Source organism: Rousettus aegyptiacus, unplaced genomic scaffold, assembly GCF_014176215.1.
Source record: "Rousettus aegyptiacus isolate mRouAeg1 unplaced genomic scaffold, mRouAeg1.p scaffold_m13_p_4, whole genome shotgun sequence".
Lineage (NCBI taxonomy): Eukaryota > Metazoa > Chordata > Mammalia > Chiroptera > Pteropodidae > Rousettus > Rousettus aegyptiacus.
The window spans coordinates 6,320,207-6,340,392 of record NW_023416307.1 but is presented as its reverse complement, the minus strand read 5'-3'; the positions used below and the strand labels follow the sequence as shown (position 1 = coordinate 6,340,392).

The 20,186-nt window shown below is 47.8% G+C and overlaps 1 long non-coding RNA gene across 1 annotated transcript; it reads right to left on the bottom strand.

The window, feature by feature from the left end:
• Nucleotides 1–3,702: 3,702 nt before the first annotated feature.
• On the bottom strand, nt 3,703–6,336 carry LOC107519599. The gene is made up of 3 exons (XR_001599130.2): nt 6,179–6,336; nt 5,734–6,046; nt 3,703–4,773 (listed from the first exon to the last, which is right to left on the bottom strand). It is a non-coding gene; the product is annotated as an uncharacterized LOC107519599 (long non-coding RNA).
• Between the last annotated feature and the right edge of the window lie 13,850 nt (nt 6,337–20,186).

The following is a 20,186-nucleotide window of genomic DNA, read 5'->3' as shown; positions in this document are numbered from 1 at the left end:
GCATCCATGTAATGCCAGCACAGTGCTGAGGGCTCTCACAAAATTATTTTTATTGAATTTCCATGATAACGTCTCACGAAGTAGGAATTAAGATCCCCATGTTTCAACACAAGGAAATGGAGAATCAGGGAAGCCCAGAAAGCACAGTCTGGCCTCCAAGTCTGACTATGCAAACACATGCATTCATACAGTCCTCCCGAGTGAGGACGGACCACAGTCAACCAAGAACAGGAGGGCTACTGCCCCTTTTCAAGAGTTTATCTCTCGGCACGGTGTTGTTCTGCCGGTTGCAACCAGCTGTCAAGGCAGTTCAAGAACAGGGTTTATTTCTTTGAAGTGTGATCTGTACGCAGAAAATGACCTTATCTTAAATGGCCATCCTTAGCTACAGCTCCCTCTGCCACGTGAATGGGGTTCAGTACAAGGCGTGACGTGGCGATTTGCCACTCTAAGTATTGCCATGTCTAAATGATGACTCTACTGAGAAATAGAGTGGAGAATATTTAAGATCGTCCCTTTGATCATGCCTCATCACTCCCTAAATTCCATAGGTTTCCTTGGCTGGGAGAGGGGAAGAACAACGGCTAAGACCATGGGGATGCCTCAGGTCTGGAAATACCGTATTTCCTGAGCATCACTGAGGAGAGAGCTGGTGAACCAACGCTCAGCGCCCGCCGGCCGCTCTGGGCTGTGCACCCCACACTTTCCTATATTCACATATGCTCAGGTGACTCCGACTTGTGGGATGAGTTCTTCCAGTCTTCGTACCCCCACTACACTTTACAGAATATTGGGCAAATTAAGAGGAAGTTGCTAAATATTTGCTGATGTATTGGGAGTGGGGGGTGGATTATGGTCTGCTCGCAGAAAACAGAAATTATACAAGCGGGGCGATCCGACATATTTACAATGATAGTTGAGTTATTTTAGGGTGGAACCTAAGGCAGGAGCCTGGCTGAGAGAGGGATGGGACTTCGGATTGTGGAAGGATGTAGGAAAAGACCTGGATGGAGCAAGACACCAAAGCTGAGTTGACCCTTCGGGGAAGGATAAGTTAAATATGATATCTAAACCACAAGGCAGGCGCCAGAAAAAGAAAAAAGAATACCGTATTGTGTAAGTCAGGAATTTCTCAATTGTAAACATATGCACAGAGAAAATTGTCACTCGAGGTTGAGTGACCACCGAGTTGCGGCTAATCAGAAGTTGAGAAAGAATGCTTAAGAGTTGCTCTCCGGTTTTTATAAGGAATCAGAGCTGCCAACGTCAGCTCCACGGTGTCTCAGAAGCTAAGGCTGAGAAGGAGGACATGGAAGAGAGCCAGCCTGGCTCAGGGCTGACCTCACAGGGGCCACCGCCAAGGATGAGCCGGAACAAAAAAGCAGACTGTCTATATGCCACGCGCCCCTGGAAGCGTGCTGCAGAGCGAGCCGGAACAGCGGCACCCGAGGCTAATCTAGTCCTGATTGAAACCTGGGAAAACCCTTCTCACACGCCAGCTATCGTGACGGTAGATTAGCAACACACCGTCATCTGTCAATGACGTGCACGTTTCTAGCCTCCTGGACCCCTCTTTTCCTTCTCTTCGCCCCACCCTCAATTACCCACGCCTCCTTTTCACGGTATCAGATCTTCGGGAAGCTAGGACGACAGAGATCAGCACTCGTGACCACTGTGTACGAACTAGGAGTTGATAAGCTAGGTCGGAGTAACGAGGGCTGCTTCTGCAGGGTCCAGAGCACTGTCCTCCGTGCGTCGGTTTCTGAGGCTGCTTTCTTGGCGCCTTCTCGGCGGTGCCGGAGGGCTGACACAGCTCCAGAGAGGAGAGATGCGGGCAATTCAGAGCACACGTCAACCTTTGAGGGTTGCAGACGGCGTGCATACAGGTGCTAAGTGGGTGTACAGCGGGACTGAATTCAGGCCGAGTAAGAGGTGTTCTCCTGAAGAGGTCTCCACGTTTTTGAAAACAGGTTCATTCAATTACACACCTTCTATGTGCCACGCACGGAGCATAAAGTGACGACCAAGACAAACCAAGTTCTTGAGCAATTCTAATGGAATGTAAGCAGACTAGGCATTTGGTAGGATCCAGAGGAGGTGAGAGTTCATGCTATATCCCCGAGGGGCAAAGTCAAGACCTTTACCTGCGTGGAGGGAACAGAACGTGTAGGTAAACAGGGAAAGATGAGACAGTGATCTGCGATGGGCAACTGGCAAAGAGGCTTTGGCATCTGATGAGCTGGCATCCTTCCAGTTCTTCGAATGTTTAGGGAAGACATATGCTCTGGGCCAGTGCAGCCCATGCCCAGGCTTGGTGAGCAGAGGACGCCTTTCTGGGAACTAAGCAAAACCCACAGCCCCACAGCTGGACTCGAGTTCCCACGCGCCACCCCCCAGCCCTGCCTGATGGCGCGTGCTGCCTTGGGGATCTATTCCGGTTGTTCTGTTTCCCTAAGCTGCTTCCCCCACAGCACCCCGTTCTCTTCCCGCTCCAAGTCTCACTTTGGAGGTGACTGTGTCACACACGCCTTCCTCTGCAGCCCCTCCCAGCTTGAAGTCGCTCAGTTTCCCCTTCTCGAGTCGCTCTTACCCCAAACTTCTTTCTGAATTAGCCTCATCACAATTACGAGCACTTGTGAAATCGTCTCTCTCCCCTCCTCACCCCAACCCCCACCCCCGTGAGCACTTAAGACCCAGAAAGAAGGGTCTCTGTCCCTCGGGTCACTGCTGTAACCCCTACACATGCTGGGCACATGGAACACAGGAAGTGCTTGCTGAATACGCAGGTGCCGGAGTGACGCGGGTCCAGGTAAGGAGTCACTGGGGCCACCTTATCCCTCCAAAGGGGGATGGTTTGACCACACTCTCCCCTCTGTGCAGCCTGAACATGCCAGGACGGTCTCTATGTCAAATGCCAGGTCGTCTTATCAGACTGGGTCATGGAGGCTGAGGCCAGATGGGCTAGACTTTTCTGCACGTTCGCCCAACTTTTATCATGTGTGTCCAGAAGAGGCGCGCTCTGCGCACATTATGAAAACATGCTATCATCTTCCCCAGACTGGACGATAGAAGCAAAATCTTTGCTCTGCAGAGGCAAGTGACTACCCAAGTTTGGAACACAGGCTGCCAAGGTTTTCCTTGCCTGCTATCCAATTGCCATTTGCTTCTTTGAAAAATACTTATTGGGCACCTACTCTGTGCCAAGCACTATGCTAAGGGCTGATTTTTATCATTCTCGCGATAGCTTTTGGAGCCCGTAAGGCTTGGAGTGCCCTCTGACACCGGCTGAACGGGGTGGAAAGCGTAACACTCTGAGTGCCATGTACCGGACTCGGTCTCTGGGCTTGCAGCCTCGGCGATGCAACTTGACCACCGGGAAGATGGCGAGGTTAATAGCATTAAGCCGATTTATCAGAGACGTGTGTTGAACAACCACACGCCACAGCGGGACCGTGATTTCCTGCTTGTTTGTGGGCCATTTCTAGGTGCACCAGGCTCAGTTAAAGATTTGCAGTTGCATAAGGAGTTATTAGGAAGCCATGTTTATGTGATTATAAACCGATCTTCAGCCAGACGCCCAGCATGGCTGTACTTCCCAGAGAGGTTGGTGCAGCAATGCTCCTCCAACCCACCCAGGTCCCTCCCCACCCTGCCCTGGCACTCAGCCCTCCCCCGGGACCCTCCCCACCACCTCCCCCGGGGTCCAGTCCCTCTGCTTGGCACAGTAGGGAGGCACAGCTGAGAGGTGCAGCAGTTGCTAAATATTTTTCATACCAACCCTGATTACGGGTGAAGGAGTCTATAAAGAGGTCTATAGATTCTATGGTATTTATTCCACAAAAGATTCTGTATTATTTATCCTATGTAGATTCTATAAAGGAGTCTATAAGGAAGCGCCTAAGTACTTTGTTCTTAATTCTGTACTGTTCAAACATGAGATTTTTCAGGGCATCACGTGGCTTTTAACAAAAAGATCCAGCAGAGGGCGCCATTCCCCAGCATAAAAGTTAATACAGAACTTAACAACACGGTCACTGCTGACCAGAGCTGCCTTAACGAAAAATACTCAGACTGGGTGGCTTAAACGATAGCACAGCCTGCAGACCGTAATCTGAACTCAGGTGTCGGCTGGGTCGATTCCTCCTGAGGCCTCTCTTTGGCTTGCAGTTGGCAATTTCCTCTCTGTCTTAATGGTCTTCCTGTTTGGGTCTGTGGCCTAACCACCTCTTCTTATCAGGACACCAGTCATATTGGATCAGGGCCACCCTGACGACTCTATTTTACCCTAATGGCCTCTGTAAGGCCCTGTCTCCAAATACAGTCACATTCTGAGGTACGGGGGTTCGGACTTCAATGCAGGAATTTTGAAGGTCGCAGTTCAGCCCCTAAGAGCTATTCTGCTTTCAGTTCTGTTAACCTTTTAAAAGACGTATATTTTTAAGTATTTTTCCACTGTTTTCTAAAAGTTAGATTACCTATATTGTTAGGGAGCCGGTAACACGGGGGCATGAAAGAATTCACAAAGTCAGAAAGTAAATAAAAGCTTCGTTCCCTTTCCAAGTGAGGAAAAGGCCACACATTGAGAGTAAGGCTGGCCCCGAAGGGTAAAGGGTTTGTGGTTTATTGGGTTATAAAGGGCAGGGCAGCTGGGGTTTGTCAACATCTGTGCTGACATAGGGGAAGCTTGAGTCCTCTTGGATATTATCTGAAGGGAGGTACCCAGGATGCCGCTAATTAACTGCAGGCTTCTTTGTCTCGGTCTGTGAACTGAAGCTGGAGAAAAAGCAAAATTAGAGGAGCCTTTAGGGTCTGCTTGCATCTGTAAGTTGCTTGTGCTGATAGCCAGGGTTAGTTCTGGCAAGGGTCCAAAGCTTGTTAGGGACCAAGCTGTTTGTCCTTTTATATAAGATGATAAGCCAAATGGTTCAAAGGTTTTTGTCCCTCCATCATGCTGGCACGAATTCACGATGTGCGCAAACTGATAGAAAGCCCAGACCCAGGCACCTCTTGGGAACGTCATTCACGTTCACGTAGCTAAAGAGACAGACACAAGCTTGGCAGTGGGCAGCCACCTGCAGAGCCTGAGTCAGTCACCTGGGGCGCTGAAGGAGGAGCTGCAGATGATGAAGCCAAGATACTAAGAGCCATCCCAGACAGCCTCAAGCCCAGACTCATAGAGCCACTCCTCCCGCCCGACTTACCCCTCTCCTACCCCAGCTTCATGCACCCCAGGCTGGGGTAGTTCTGCTGACTGGCTAGCCTGGAGGTGCCCAGGGAAACCTCCCGGGGCCAGGTGCACCTCATCCACCTTGCACTTAGGCAATAACAAACTGACTACAATGCGGCAAGCTCCACACCCCCCAGACAAATAGAGCGACGTCCAATACACCTCAGACTTAGAGCCTGGGAGCAAGGCCAAGGGCAATTACGGTGTCTGGAGGGGTCAGGGTAACTGCAGATCTCACCCTGCAGTCTTCAAACGGGGTCTACTAGGCTAAGGAGTTGTCTTAAGGATGAGGGAATGCGTGTAAATAGTACCCAGTTGTCTTGCTTTACTAGTTCATTGCAAATAAACATCATTAGAAAATTACGATATATGCTTCTTTATGCATTCACACATCAGAGAGTTTATGCAAAACACCATTACCACCACTAGCACAGTAGAGGTGAGCAGGAAAAAACTATTTTTTGCTTAAAGTGCACTCGCTTTATCATAAGATTGCTTGTACTTACTGGGCATGTCAGGATGCTCGAGGTATTGTTTAATTTCTGAAAAGAGATGCAATGCCCGAAGCTGGGTCCAGAGGCAGGCGAAGCTCTGGGACAAGGGCGGCTCTGACGAGATAAGGAGGCGGTGCTGAATCAACGCTGACTCATTCGGACATTCGTTCCAAGTCAGCTGGGGCCCCTTTCCCTTTGCTGATCAAAGTGCGATTGATTCAGGTCCATCCACATCGTGACCCAAGATGTCGGCTCAGGGGACCTGCGTTCTTAGAACCTCCTTCTCTTCACCCCAGCATGATCTCAGGAATTCTCTGAGCTCTGCCTAAGGAATCACACACAAAAACTCATTGTGAGTACTTGGAAAAACATCGTATTGGGGTCGGGGCAGGAGCTGGGGAGTTCCCAGTGGTCACATCCCGTAATCCACCGCAAAAATCCACAGCAAAAACCTCACACTCCACGCTCTGATATTTTGGTTCCCGCTGAGCCCTGCCTGCAGGGGACGGAGAGGGCTGGGGTCGGTGCTCTTCTGTGCCCAAGTGCTCTGCCTCTTCCCTTCTCACCCCACTGGGGTCCCCACCCTCAACCCTGCACCTCCCACACCCTCAGGGCTGCCTCTTCCGGCAGGGGAATGGCGTAAGAGCACAGTAAGTACTGCTGAGGTCAGCACGGCAGGAGCCGGGTCACACACAGCATAGGGACGAGTAAACCCTCAGGGCGGTGTCATAGCGCTGTGATGGTGGAAGCCCAAGATGCTGCGGGCTTTTCTGGAGGGTCACCTTGCCCACGCTCGGGAGAAGGAAAGTCTTCCTAGAGGAAGGGGCAGAGTCTAGGAAGGAAAAAAAGGGCGGCCAGGAAACGGCATTTGTGTGCAGGCCTTACAATGACAAAGTGAACAGAGTTTAAGGGCAGGACACTAATTTAGCTTGGCAGGGGCAAAAAAAAAAAAAAAAAAAAAAGAGGAATAAAGAGTTGCCCCAATAAGACTGGAGCAGAAAGCAGGGTCAAGAGGAGGCAGCCTTGTGAGGAGGAGTCTGCATTTTATTCTCAGGGTAATGGGAGCCTGGAAAGATTATGCAAGGAGTGAAAATATCAAATTTGCCTTTTAGCAAGAGGACACTGGCTGCTGTGGTTTCGTTTCGTTTTTTTCATGTTTGACTGCAACTCACAGGAAGTAAAGTATGCTACGTGACAACCTGAAACAGGTCCAGGGTTAAAGAGAAATGAAGCTTATCTATCTTTAAGAAAAACAATATGAGCCTACGGCCACCCTGAACGAGCCGAACCTTGTCTGATCTCGGAAGCTCAGCAGTGTCTGGCCTGGTTAGTCCTTGGATGGGAGACCAGGTGCTGTAGGTGTAAAAAATAAAAATAAGAAAACAAGCGATTGTAGGCTGACAAGGTCCTCGCAATCTGTGAGGTCGACCAAGTGTTGCCTCATCTAAAAAAGAAAGAAAGAAAGAAAGAGAGAGAGAGAGGAAGAGAGAGAGAAAGAGAAAGAGAGAAAGAAAAGAAAAATAATGCTGTATAGCATCAGAAATGCCAAAATAAGTACAGGGCTTTGCAAGGGGCTAAGCCCCTTGCAGTCACAGCTTAACTAGCCTCAGGGAAAAGCCACTTCTGACTAGAACCCAACACGCATACACCACACACACACCACACACCACACATTACCACGCACACCGTATAGAGCACACACACTTGAAACAAGTCGATGTTTGTCTTTACTATGTACCATGTATTTCACTTTCTATTCTACTTTTTAAATTCTATTCTATTGCTTCCCCCCCCCCCCCCAATGATGTCTGAAACACACGAAATTGTTTTCATGACTCATTCGTAGGCTCCGAACAGCAGTTTGGAAAACAGCGACTTGGAGGGAGGCACAGGCCACCGTGAAATGGGGCTTGGGCCCGTTTTCTGTGGGCAGGCTGCAGGTGTGCTCTAAGCAGGTGTGGGGCCCCGGCCTGGGACGCACCCGTGGTACTCGGCCACCTTGCCACTGTGGCTACCTCGTGGCCTGCCGGACAGCTGGCAGCAAAGGGCCCTTTTGTTGCATTTGAATGGCTAATTTGACCCAAAAGTTAACCTCGCCAGTTTTTGTTTTTAGTCACCCCTTTACCAGCAGTGGCCTGTGGGTTTCCTTTGCATTCCTTCAAATCAATGTTCTCCACACTGCACCTTGGGACCTGCTGGCGGGGCATGAAATCGCTTCCGTGAGTGTCAGACATCATTAAAGGAAAAGAAGAAATGTGTGGGATGCGGAATAGGGCCCGGAACACGTAGGAGAGAAGTACTGACTTTGGGGTGTGTGTGTGTGTGTGAATGCGTGTGCACTGCGTTGTGACTTTTCTTCCAACCAGCTATGACACAGGCGAAACTAAACAACAGAGCGCAGAATCCATCATGTCACCGCCTAAGACACAGAAGTACAAAATGGAGCAACTCAGGAAACTACTGAAAAATAAAGAAAGTGTCCAACGCCCACAGGCAGTAGCAGACAGATCTGCCGGGTTATGACTCAGAGAGAACTGAGGAGCACAATCCTCTCACACAATTTTTTTTCCCCCCTGGGTAATATTCAATCCAGCTGATTATTCCTCCCGTTTCAAAGAAACAGGCTGAGTAGGACTGTGCCTCATTATTCAGGAGTGACTCACCTGGCTGGGAGGCCCCTCAGGCCAAGATCATTCTTTGCTTGTCTTCACAGCGGTCTATGCCAGCAGCGGCCCCTGCTCAGGACTTGTAGGAACTCCACTCCTAGAATTTCCCTCGAGGCTGCAACTCAGTCCTTAGTATTACCTGAGTAAGGGAAGCATTACTGTACTATTCAGGATTCGTTGGCTATGTTTCTTAAAAACATGGGGCGGGGTGGGTGGGGAGGGCTTGGGAACAGGAAACAAATATTTCCATGACTAAAAACTATGATGAGGAGTCTTAATTTGATAGTTCTTCTGATTTTATGATTTATATGAAAATTATAACAAAAGTTAAATTCTACTTAGGTACATTATAAAAGTTAATTTCCTTGGTGGGAAAGAATTAAATTTTGTAATGGTGCTGTCCTAGAGAACCCAGGATGTGCAGCCTGCATCTATAAATGCACGCACACGCACAGATGTACACAAGGCCCCCTGCTTCTCGACCCACCTCGCCCTGGCTTCACCCCACGTCCACACTCACTGGCCCAGCACTGCTAAAGTCCTCATCCATCTCCAGGCTCTGAAAAGCAGTGGACACATTTGGGTTCCCTGCCCCACTTCGAGGCATCATTCAATACAATTGACTTCCCTCTCGTTAAAATTCCCAGCACGTCTTCTGCCTCTCAGGCCACTTCTCAGCTGCCTTTGCCAGCTCCTCTTCCTCTACGTAACCTCAGGGTTCAGTTTTGGACTCGGTGCCTTTTCTCTTTTCATTCTATAGTCCCCCTCTCTAGGCTTCAAGCTCTCACGTGGAGGCAGCATTGGGAAATGAGTGTGGGCAGTTTGGGGTTGTCACGTGATCGGGTGGATCCTGCATTACCAACGTTTACTGGGTGGGGGCCAGAGAGGCCAAGCAGAGAGCAATATCACCAAAGAACCGTCCACTCCAAGTCTAATACTCGCCCCTATGGAGAAACAGAGAAACCATACCCACTCTCGTGGATTCAGGTACCCTCTGCAGGTCGGTGCCTCTCCAGTCGGACTCCTCCTCTGAGCTCTGAGCTCTGATATTTCACTTAGACCCCTCACAGGAACGTCAAAGTCAGTCCAAATCCTACTCCTCACCTTCCCCACAAACCTGGTTCTCCAGGATGTGCTTCCTCCGTTCTCAGTATCACCATTTGGCCTTCCGCACCCAATCCGGTCGCCAAACCCGATCCGGTTCAGCTCCTAAACATCCACAAAGCCCATCCACTTTCCCCCCACATCCACTGCCAGCACCAGTCTCGGCCACCGCCATCTCTCCCTGGACTCCCGCAGTAGCCTCCTCCCTCCCGGTCCTCGTGGCGACTAGAGTCATCTTCTAAAACAGCAACTCTGACCCCCATGGCTCTCCTGATCACGTGCACCAAACCTTCCCGCTGCTCCAGAATCTGGCCCCGAGTCCTAATCAGTACTCGTGCAGAAGGCCCTGCCTGCCTCCTCACATGGCTCACCCCTCGTTCAGATACTGGAGTCACGGCGGCCCCCTGCCAGCCCTCAGTGGCTCTGTACGAACCAACTACTGGTATAATTTTTTTAACTACCCTTAAGCAACAATTGTAGCGCCTTAAGAAAACTTTTTGAGACTTAGTAGCAAATATATATATATTTGCTGTTTCTGATCACTTAAATAAACTACCTAATTACTACTTTTAAAAAAATTTTTATTATGTTAACCAAACCTCTACTCTGCAATTAACTCTAATTACAGAAGCCATTTTTTTTAAATCGCCTCATCTTAGCAAATGCCCTTCCCCCTTATCCAACCACCCGGACCCTAGTGACAAATGCTAACTTTTCTACAGGATCCCAATATCAGTTTAAATGCCACCTCTTCCAGGAAGCCTTCCCTAACCCCCTAGGGTAAGTCCCCGTACGTTCTAATAGTCTTTCTCCTTTCTAGCGCTGATCACAATTGCCATGAAGTTCCTGGTCGTACAGCTGTTTAATGGCCTTTTCCACTGCTCTCGGAGCAGCCCTGGCCCCGCGGGGTCAGGAATGAGACGCCCAGCAGCGAGGGGAATCGGCGATCATCTGACGAGTGGATTCCAATTTTAGTTTCAGCTGAGATGCTGAATCAGGAAGCGTGCGGACTCTCCCAAGAAAAAACCAGGAGGAACCACAGGAGGGAAGCTGCTAAAATTAGGAGAAACTCCCAGGGAACGTGGGGTACAGTCACTGTGAAAGGATAGGGGGCTTTGGCCAGAAGCAGGACCTGGTGAATGCTCTATGGAAAGAAACTGTGGGCTCTGCGCGTGGTCCTCGCCCGCCAGTGCCAGGGGTAACAGGGCCCGCCCCACGCCGATCAATGCTGCCTCAAGCCTGTGCTCCAGGCGTCCCCAGGAGAAACATCCCGTCTTCTCAGAGGTCCTGTGTTTGTGAGCGGCTGAGAAAAACAGGTGGGAAAACCGACTCCCAAGTAGTTAATTTCTGTCCCTGACATTTTCCTGTCCAACCCTAAAAAGAAAGAAAGGAAGGAAAGAAAGAAAGAAAGGAAGGAAGGAAGGAAGGAAGGAAGGAAGGAAGGAAGGAAGGAAAGAAAGAAAGAAAGAAAGAAAGAAAGAAAGAAAGAAAGAAAGAAAGAAAGAAAGAAAGAAAGAAAGAAAGAAAGAAAGAAAAATTAAAACAAAAACAAAAACAAAAGCACTCTTCCTAAATTGTTTCTGCCTGGAGCAAAGGATGGAGAGCAGACCTGAGGAGTGTGTTCTCCTGAGTGTAGAATGATTGAAGGTGTCATGAGTGTCTGGGACGACCCGTCCCCGCCCATGCCCCTGGGGGACCTGGGAGTTGGAGGCCAGCCTTCTTCTTCTGCCCCACAGAGGTGCCAGTCCCTACCAGTCCCCGCCATGGAAAACAAGTTCACAGGCCCGAAGAGCAAAAGACATTTAAGAAGCATAACCATTTCCAAAACAAACCACAAACAAACGGGCAAAAACAAATACTAGGTTATAGAGTCTATCAGCAGCGGAAATGCTGTCAACGTCCAAGGAATTAAAAGAAGCCTAATAAATTATTAAGCAATAGGAGGAAATGCAGCGATGGTAGACATAAAAAAGGAACCGAGCGCAAGGAATAAAAACATAAATAGTCGAAGTGAAGAACGGAACGACGGGATTAAACAGCAGAATAGACGCAACTCGAGGACAAATGGGTGAAGTAAAAATCCCGATCGTCCTCTCCTCCCGCCGCTCTCCCTCTGCCCTGTCCTCCCTGCTGCCCTCACCCGCCTGTCTCCCCCTCTCCCAGGCCCTCCTCTCCTCACCCCACCCTGCCTCCCGTCCCCACTCCCTCCTCCTGCCAAGCAAAGAAAAAGATAGAAAAAAAAAAATCCAAACGAGGAAATTTTTTGAAAGAAGAACAAAACATAGAAAATATTAAAGGAAAACAAAGAAATATGGGTAATTTACATCCAGATAATGAGACTTAGTAAGACAGAGGAATAAAAAAAAAGGAAATAGTTGAAGAAATAATGGAGCTAGATTTCCTAGAGTTGAAAAAAAAAAAGAAGAAGAAGAAGAAGAAGAAAAAGAAATACCTCAGAATGAAAGGACCGGTAGAATGAGAATGAGGAAAATGAGGGGAGGCAGAAAACACAGCTAGACACCTTATAGTGAAATATGGGACTTTCAAAGACAAAGAAAATTCTGCAAGTGTCTAGAGGAAAAGAGCATTTCATACAGAGGAACAAAAATCAGATGACCCCGTCTTCCCCGACAGCAGCAGGGGCTGTGTGAAGACAGTGGAGCGTATCTTTCCACCCCTCAAAGAGTATCGAAGGAAGCGACCTCAGAACCTAAAAATATGCATGCGACCAAACGGCCGTTTAAACATCACAGCGTCCTCGTAATCCAAGGCCTCAGAATTTGAATTAGAAGAGAATTAAATCAAGGAGTTGCTGCAAGAAACGTAGACGTTAACGTCGCGAAATACCTTAGAAAAGCTGGTTGCCGCCTTTTAAAAAATGCTACGACCAAAACAAGAAAAAAGCGTGTGTATAATCATTCGGAATTAAAGTCTAGCTCAGCACTGCCCAAAAGAAATCTCATGAGCCGCAAACGTCATTTTAAACTTAAACCACGTCGAAAATGTAAAACAGGTGAAATTAATGTCAATAGTGTTTTTATTTAACCTAATAAACACAGACTTACATCATGTCAACATATACTCAGCAGGAAACTGTTAACGAGATGTTTCGCCACCTCCTTCACACACGGACCCTTCACACGCCAGAGCACATGTCACACTTAGAGCACATCTCCCTTGGGACTTTGCAGTGCTGGGTAGCCACATGTGGCAAGTGACGACTTTCTGCACGATTCTGCTCTAGGCAACATTGACAGGACGGTGTTGGGGACAGTGGATGACAAAGACTGTTAGAATGTGGACAACGAGGACTGTTAGACTGTGCTAAATATTTGTCTTATTTGATGAGGAAAACATATTTCGATTTTCGCCTTTATTGAAATACAGTCGATACACAATATTATGATTCGTTTCAGGTGTACGACATAGAGATTTGACATTTATACCCCTTGGACAATGAACATCATGATAAGTCTAGTAATTACCTGTCGTGATACAAAGTTAAATGCAAAATCATTGACTGTATTCCCTGTGCTGTGCATTACATTCCCATGACATTTATTTCATAACTGGTGGTTTGTACCTCTTAATCCCTTTCCCCTATTTCGCCCCTCCTAACAAATTTTAATTTTTAAAGACATTGCAAAAATAAGTCAAACTGAGTAACAAATTAAGAGCCAACCCGGGACTAGGGCATAAACATGTCCAAATATATTAATAATGACAATAAATGTAAATGAACCAAATGTCCCAATTAAAAGATATTAGAAACAACATAAGAACAAAGTTTGAAAGCGAAAGCATGTAAAAAGACATATTAGGCAAATATTGGCCAAAAATTAGCTCACATAACAATATTAATATCATCTAAAATTAGCATAACTATATATCGTTTATTGTCTAAACCAGCATATACCATTGAGAATAAAAGGTATTATTAAGAATTACACCAGGAAAAGAGAAATAAACCAGGACTGTTTTAGGCAAATCAGGATGTATGGTCGGTCATGCGATGTAAAATAGTCAGAAAGTATTATTAAAGATAAGTATAATCTAAAAATGATAAAAGGATATCACACAAATCAGATCTTCTGACCACATTCAACTGAGATCAACAAAAATCCTCGCATATTTGCTGGCAGGGGTATAAACTGATATAAGAACATTGGGGGAAAAGTTTAGCACGTCTTCCTGACGTTAAAAATTCACATACCCTATGATTCAACAATTTCACTCGTGGAAACATACCTAAAGTTCTTGCATCTGTAAAACAGGCAGAATATGCAGTAGAGTTTCTAACGGGATTGCTCTCAATAGCAAAAATCTTGAAACAACCCACATGCTCGTCAAGGAAAAGTAGAATAGATTACGTTTGTGTTCATTTTTTTTTTCCTGCCGCATAACAAATAACCACAAACTTCTTGGTTTAAAACAATCCCACTTGTTATCTCAGAGTTCTGTAGATCAGGAGTCTGGACACGGCCTGGCGGGGTGCTCTGCTCAGGGTCTCACCAGGCTGGATCAAGGTGTTATCCACGCATCCATTGCCTGGGGTCTGCTTCCTACCTCACTGGTTGGCAGAATTCAGTTCCTAGGGGTCACGGGACTGCGGTCCCACGTTCTTGCTGGCTTGTCAGCTGGAGCTGTTTTTATCTTCTAAAGGCCACCTGCCACTTGGCCCTCTCCACGACAGGACAGCTTTCTTCCGCAAGGTCAGCAGGGGACTTTCGCCCCAGCTTTCAACTACTGACTCTGGACCCCAATGTAAAGAGCTCCTGGGATGGGATCAAGCTCCCTTTCCTAAGGTCCACTGGTTTGGAAACTTAATTACATCTGCAAAATCCCGTCACAGCAGCACCTAGATTAGTGTTTGACTACATAATGTGTGTGTACACCAGGGCCTAGCAAGCCCAGCTTGGCGGCCATCTTAAAACGGTGTCTTCCACAGCGGTCTGTTCCCATGATAAATGTTACGTGGCAGTCCAATGAAATGAATTATAGCCACCTGCAATGACATGGAGAAACTTGAGCAATTTAATATTGTCTGAAAAAAAAAAAAATATATATATATATATATAGTCCCCCCAAAGACTCTAAATTAAAAACAACTAAAATTTTATAAGTACTTTTAAGGGTTACACAGAGTATAACAGAGTGATGAACTAGACTCTGGACACCCCGAAGGCGGGGGACGAGGACGCTGGAGGGTTAGGTGTGGGTTCTTTTTAGGGGCCTAGATTTGGGAGAGGGAGGTGGAGAGGGTATGACAAAGTGGGCTCGGAGATGTTACTATATTCTCTAAAATAATGGATTTCTAGCGTGCTGTATGTCAATTCTATCTAAATAAACCTGGACAAATAAATAATTTTTAAAAATTAAATTAAATTAATGACTAATTTGATGCAGGACCAATATGGACCAATGTTGAGAGAAGGTCGTGAACTGAGAATGAAGATTGCTGCTCTTCTGTGCACCTGAGGTCTAATGAAAAATGAAAGAGAAAAGAAAAAATAGATGTGAAATGAAGGAACATGCGGAGGAGTTTGTGTTCCCTCAAGCAAGGGAGGCTCCAGAGAGGCAGCGACTTATTTCCTCAGGGCAAACTCACCACTTACGGAAAAAAAAAAAAAAAAGTAAGAAGAAATTACCTTTGTTCTTAGAAAAGCCCCGTCTAAAAATACTTGGGAAGATCAGATATCACTTTCAGCCACTCAGACCTCAGTCTCATTCTTATCTCTGTTTTCTGTCTCCGCCACCTCCCCGGTGCCACTGGCTCTCGGCACCAGAATTTAAACACACAAGTCTCTCCCCTTGGGGGGGGGGGGGGAAGGAAAAAAGGCCAGAATGAAGCAGGACCTCTGTCTCCCCCGGAGCCCTCTCCAGCCGCCGCCCTATCTCCCACCCACACTTCCCCAGCAAACTCGGTGCGAACGAGTCCTCTGGTCTGGGGCCCAGTCCACAGCCCGTGGCCACCTGGCTTTCACCATCCCCATCACACAAAACCTCCACTCCCCCAAAGCCGCTGCTGACAACCATCAGCGCTTACTTCACCTGCGCTCAGTGCTTCACTTGCCACCCTTCAACCGTCAACCACTTCCTGGGGCAGATGTTCCCCCACTCTGATTTTCCTGCCATCCCTCTGTCTGCTCCTTTCCTCTCTCATCTGCGGGTCCGTCTTCCTCTGCTGTCCCATGGACGTGGAGGTTGCCTGCAGCTTTGTCCTCACCTCCCAAGCCCGGGCCGTCCAGTCCCTGTGGGGCCGTTGTAGCCGCCAGCCCCCGAAAGACACACGGACCCCCAGAACTCAACGAGTTATAGGAAACACTCTTTATTCAGCCAGCTGGGTCTGCCAGGGGTACGCAGACCCCAAATTAAGCAGCCCCGAAATGTAGCGGTACAGGGTTTTTAAGCCCCAAATCCCATTCTTCATTCTGTCTAAACACAAAGGGCTATCTTTCTTCTATTCACTACCTGTCAACTCACAGGTCAGGTGCGTAAGCGGGGTGACAGAAGCAGAAAGCTTGTTGAGAATGTTATGTTCCTATGGGTAACAGCCTGTGTTCCCATGGACGTAGCTACATTCCCGTGGGCATAGCCAAGCAGTAATTTTCCTGCAAGTAATACATTTCTAGCAGTCACTTTCCAGCCACTACAGGGTGGCCTACCCGCACCCACAGTACCAGTTGCCACGTGTATGCTGCTGGTCTCCAAATCCTTCCTCACAGCTCAAATCTGCTTCACTCTGGATGCAGAGAACCATCTACCCCCACTCCTCAAACCCTCTGCGCCCCAAACGGGGCTCAGCACTTTGTCCACCCCCAACATCTGCTCCTTCCTTGACATATCCCACACTAGTCAGGGTCCCCCAGAGAAACAGGGCCAACGGGATGTACTATACAAATAGAGATTTATTTTAAGGAACTCGTCCGCGCGATTAGGGAGACCGAAAGCTGGAGAGTGAAGAAAGAGTAGGTGTGGCAGCTTGAGTCTGGAGGCAGGATCCCTTTTTCTTCAAGAGATTGCTGTTTCTTCTCTTAAGATTTTCTAATGGTTGGACGAGGCCCGCCCTCATTTCTCTAAGCAGGGTGACCCGCTTTACTTAAAGTCGCTAAACTAAATATTAATTAAAAAATACCTTCACGGCAGTATCCAGACTTGGATTTAACCAAAAACTGGGTACCGTGGCCTAGCCACGTCCATACATGAAATTAACCAACACACAAACCATCTTAGAAAACGGCCTCCACACCGCACTCCACATTTCCGGCCTCGCCGTCTTCACGGCTCCCCTAGATGCAGCAAGGAGAGAACTTGCTCACCTGTACATTGGATCATGCTCATTTCCTGCCCTGGACTCACCACCAATGCCACAGCTGTCACACAGTCTGAGACAGGTGTGCTCTCTCTTGAGTGGTGTTAGTGGCATGAGATTTTCCCAAACGGAGGAGAACCGGTAGCGAAGTTCTGAAAAACACACTACGATCTTCTCTCATTTACACAGCAGATCACATTTCTGGGAAATGCAATTGCATTAAAACCATGCTGTCTAAGACTGCTTGGGCTGCTATAACAGAATGCCATAGACCGCGTGGCTTAAACAAGAGATATTTATTTCTCTTGGTTCTGGAGATTGGAAGTCCAAGATCAATGTGCCAGCCGACTTGGTTCCTGGTGAGAGTCTCCTTGTCTTCTTCTAAGGGCAGTAATCCCACCATGAAGCTCCACAGCATTTGTCTTGGAGTCTTTTCCAGTTTTCCCTCCAGACAACACTGACTGAATTCTCCCTGGGTGAGATTGGGGATCTTTGGGGACTGCTATACCCGAAGACATCACTGCTCCCCAACAATCCACCAGGACCTGGGATCGAGTCCAGGTTCCTAAATCAGCCTTGCCAGCCTCGTCTGAGCCACCTGCCCTCTTTGGCTATGTCCTTAGAAGAGCAGGGTCTCCTGAGAATCCATCACATAGTGCACTTTTTTCTCCCAGCAGATGGCCGTGGGCCATTGGCAGACTCAAGGTACATGAGGAAACCGTGAGGTTTGGAGAGTTTTTTAAAAATGCCTCTACATTTCCATAGTAACCTACTAGATGAGATTCAAAAACACATATGCAAAATTAACTCATTGCCACAGCATAAAACCTCGAGAGACTTTTGGAATCATTTGGTCTGTCAGCATAACAAACATCCGACCTGTAGAGAATTTTCATAAGGGTTTATTTGAGCTCACACTGAGGACACATGCCAGAGAGCAAGACCTGAAATGCTCCAGGGAATAACAGTTTTGTAGTTTCTTTTATGAATTTGAAATAGGAGAGAACTAGGGAAGATTACAGGAAGGTGGGAGAAAGCAAGGAGGGGATTGGATCACAGGATAGTTAGGATGATATGCTCTCACGCCTCAGAAGCAAGGGTCTGAAAGGGCAGCCATGTATGAGAAGGAGGAGTCTGGAAGGTCACATTTCAAAGGTGTATTAACCTAGATCCACAAAACCAATGGGCAGGGCCGGCTTAACGCATAGATAAGCCTTTTACCAAAGAGGTTATATGCCCGGAGCGTGACTGACCATCATGGCCTGCCCAGTTAGGAATTTATGATCAGCACCCCCCCCCCCGTGAGGTTCCTTTCTATCCCTCTTTTCATCCGTAGGGACATCAGCATGTTCTAGATGAGAAAGCTGGTTCTAGTAGGTAGTTACTCAGACATGGGTGACAGGACCGAAGACTCAGCTCTGTAACCATAGAAACGTCTCATGAAGACCTTCCTTAAGGACCTCCCAGAAACATCTCCTCTTTAGGGTTATAAATTACCCCAAATCCTAGAGTACTAAGGCCTCAAAAGTTGTTGGCTTAACCAGCCACAAAATGTGCACAGAAAGTACTACCCTAACCTGCCCGTAACTGTTCAGGGTGGAAAATTTTTCAGTAAGCCAGCATGAAGGATTTACTTCTGATTCTGTTAACCAGGGTGTGGTAATCTGATCAAAGATATGCTAAGGGCCAACTTCTGCTTCTGTAAACTGCTTGCTTATTTTAGGCTATATAAACTTCCTTTTCTGGGAGCTCGGGGCTCATCTCTTCTAACCCTGAGAGGCAGAGAGTCAGTCACCGGCCAGGCTAATAAAGGCTCACGATTCATCTCAATTGGCTCCATGGGTCTTAGATTTGATCGCACCACAACGATAACCTCATCTTTATTATGCCATCACTATAATGTCATACATATGACAGGAAGTTCACGAATCTAATTATAACAGACTGAATTTTGGGTACCCACATGCACAGTAGGTGAAGCATTATATGGCAGCTGTCAGTCAAGGTGACCTCACGTAGGGATCATCTAGGGCCTCCCATCAAGGCCCAAATATAACAGACCTTCCTACTTCTGCAACTTATAGCGCTCTTGGCTGAAAACCCACTTCTCTCCTGGGGCGTACTCTGTCTTATCTTTTTACCTCCCGAACCCCACAGGGCAGCACCCTTCCTCAGCACGCCGTCCTCCTCTAAAATGTCCTTTCAATACATCTTACTTTTTTCTAACTCTCGCTGACCCGCGATTCTTTGCTGTGTCGGCAGGGAAGAACCAAGGACGCCCCTCCCCACCCCCATGCCACTGGGGGTGACACCACATGTCACATCGAATCCCCTCACTTCCTTGTTTTCCTTCAAGCTCTGTTTGCATCCGTATCTTAAGCAAGCTTGGGGGTGGGGCGCGATCTGGGCTCTGGAGAACTGCGGCAGTGTCAGGGTCCTGGAAGCTTCCCCATAAGAAATTTGCCAGGGTGAAGCCAAGTCCTAGAGGGAGATGCTATCTTGAAAAGAGGGTGAAAGAGAAAGGAAATGAGTAATTCTAAAAATCAGGTGAGGAAAGAGGGTCACGTGCATATGGCTTGAGCCCTGAGTGAGGTCAGGTTGTGAAGGTAGTAGCTTCCTCTTCATGACTCAAGGCCAGAAGATACCAAGGTGCCTATGCCCTGAGCTATTAGTACAGACATTTTGCAGCTGAGCTGGAAGAAGCAGTCCCTCCCTGCCTCATTTCTGAAAGACAGAGGCTAAGTGTAGTCAAACTACAGTTTAGGGTTTCTCGGTCAGAGACTCAGCAGAGGAACTGGCCGCCATCTTCACATGTGCACATTTGAGGGAGAGCTCATGGCTTCTCATGGGCACAGCCATCTAAAACCTCAGTCAGGACCTTCCAAGGGGAAGCGAAAACTGAACATTAAGCCTCGGAAGGAAACGGGACCGATGAGATGTTCATGGCAGAGTTGAGACGAGATCCAGTTCTCCAGACTCCAAACGTGGCATGCTTTCTACGCACTCTGCAGAAGAGCAGAGAGGTACAGGGGTATGGACGTGATGACCAGAAGGCTCGAGCAGGCACCAGCACTCTCTCCAGCCCGGACCAGGCATCACGGGGGCGCCTCCCGTGATGAAGTCTCTGACACACAAGAGCGCTCCACATCTGGATTGTTCTTTCTCCACCAACCTCCCCTGTGACCTTTCTGCTCACCTCATTCTCAGCAGATGACTGAAACACACTTCCTGCAAAAAGCAGAAGCTGTCAGACACTCTCTCACCTTCTGTCTCCAAAGCCACCCACTTTTTTTTTTCTTTGTCTTCCTCTATCCTGTTACAGAGAGCAAAAGGTCCTTGCTCTTGTCTAAGAACAGATCTCCCAGTGTTCCTGGATTCCCTCT